The sequence below is a fragment of the Pan troglodytes genome, chromosome 13 (genome assembly GCF_028858775.2).
Source record: "Pan troglodytes isolate AG18354 chromosome 13, NHGRI_mPanTro3-v2.0_pri, whole genome shotgun sequence".
NCBI classification, from domain to species: domain Eukaryota; kingdom Metazoa; phylum Chordata; class Mammalia; order Primates; family Hominidae; genus Pan; species Pan troglodytes.
The window spans coordinates 106,001,767-106,003,628 of NC_072411.2; the positions used below are offsets into that span (position 1 = coordinate 106,001,767).

The 1,862-nt window shown below is 39.0% G+C and overlaps 1 pseudogene; it reads right to left on the minus strand.

Annotated features, from left to right (window-relative positions):
* Positions 1-265: 265 nt before the first annotated feature.
* Positions 266-1,340, minus strand: LOC747251 (nucleophosmin-like; annotated as a pseudogene).
* Positions 1,341-1,862: the final 522 nt, after the last annotated feature.

The window sequence follows — 1,862 nt, forward strand, 5'->3', positions numbered from 1 at the left end:
ACACAACTGACTTTTATATATTGATTTTATGTCTAACATTCTTGCCAAACCCTCTTTTTAATTATGATAGTTTTTTGGCATATTCTTTTGGATTTTTTTTTTGTAGATGAGCTTTTCCAGTGAAGTATGTTCACTTCGGGTCCTATTTGCTAAGCATTTTTTTTTAAATACTGAGTTTTATTTCACGTGTATATTTTTGTCTCCCCACCATTTCCATGTCTGACCACTGCTACTACTATGTCCTATCATAACATTCTATACCAAGCAAAGGGTGGAGTTCCATCTTTAAAAACTAAACAGGCATTTTGGACAACATATTCTTGGCAATGGAACTTGGACAACATTTATCAAACATGGTAGGGAAAGTTCTTACTCTGCATTATAAAAAGGACAGCCAGATATCATCTGTTACAGAAATGAAATAAGATGGAAAATTTTTAACAAATTGTTTAAACTATTTTCTTAAAAAGACTTCCTCCATTGCCAGAGATCTTGAGTAGCCTCCTGCTCAGTCATCTGGAAGCAGTTCTTCACATAATTGATGAACTTGGCTTCCACTTTGGGAAGAGAACCACCTTTCTCTATACTTGCTTGCATTTTTGCTACAATGTCTTCTACAGAACTAGGTCCTTTTGGTGTTTTGGGAGTTTTTTCTTGTTTTTTGAAGGATTCTTGTCATTTTGATCTTGGTGTTGATGATGGTTTTGAGCCTTTTCCATTCTGATTTGACTTTTGTGCATCTTTGGCTCGAGTATCTCATATAGATTACTCGTGCTTTTCTTCAGCTTCCTCATCATCAAAATCATCATTATCATCATTTTCATCATCATCATCTTCATCATCATCATCATCAGCAGCAGCAGCAAGTTTTCCTTTTTTCTGTGGAACCTTGCTACCACCTCCAGAGGCAGACCGCTTTCCAGATATGCTTAAGAGGTTCACATCCTCCTCCTCTTCATCTTCTGACTCTGCATCTTCCTCCACAGCTACTAAGCACTGTCTACTAATATGCACTGGCCCTGAACCACACTTCAACTGTAAGACCACTGGTGGTGTGATTTCAAAGCCCCCAAGGGAAGCAGCTGGCTGTACAGACATTTTCAAACTTGCCAGTGTTACTTTAATTAGACTGCCTTCATAATTCATTGCCTCTGCTTCAACAATGTGTAATTCATCCTTTGCACCAGCCCCTAAACTGACCATTCTTAAAGATAACTGGTGCTCATTTTCATCATTATCCACCTTAAAGTGATAATCTTTGTTGGCCTTTAGTTCACAACCGAAAAGATAGTTCTGGGGCCTCAGGAGGCTCATGTCCATGTCCATCAAATCTTCCATTGCGTGGCAACGTGCACTTAGATGGGAGAAAAGGCAGATGGAGATAAACAACCGCTGCTCAAGAGAACAGCCACGCAGGATGGAATCACACCAGTTTGCTAAGTATTCTTTAAAAATAACAATGAACATTGGACTAAAACAAGTATTTTTTCATCTTTCTATTTTAAAAGCTAATCTTATGGCTTTTCTAATTTTAATCTATTAATATGGTTGTGATGGCCATGCAAACACGTTAATCAGACATCCTGATGCAGGGAACACAATTGCCTGATGACCCCAGCTGCTATCCTAGTGGATAGCACTGTGTTCACACTGAGGCCAAACTTCCTGTGGGCTGCTTCCAGCCATTGGCGAACCAGGGTGAAAGTACTAATGCAGGACTATTTCCACAAGACACAGGACTCCCTCGTGGGCAACTTTGGCTTGCGAACTCCACATTGGCATGTTTAATGTGCTATTATTTATTGTCAGGTATATATTTAAGTTTCTTTATTCTTATGCACCGAATAGCACCACTGGACTTT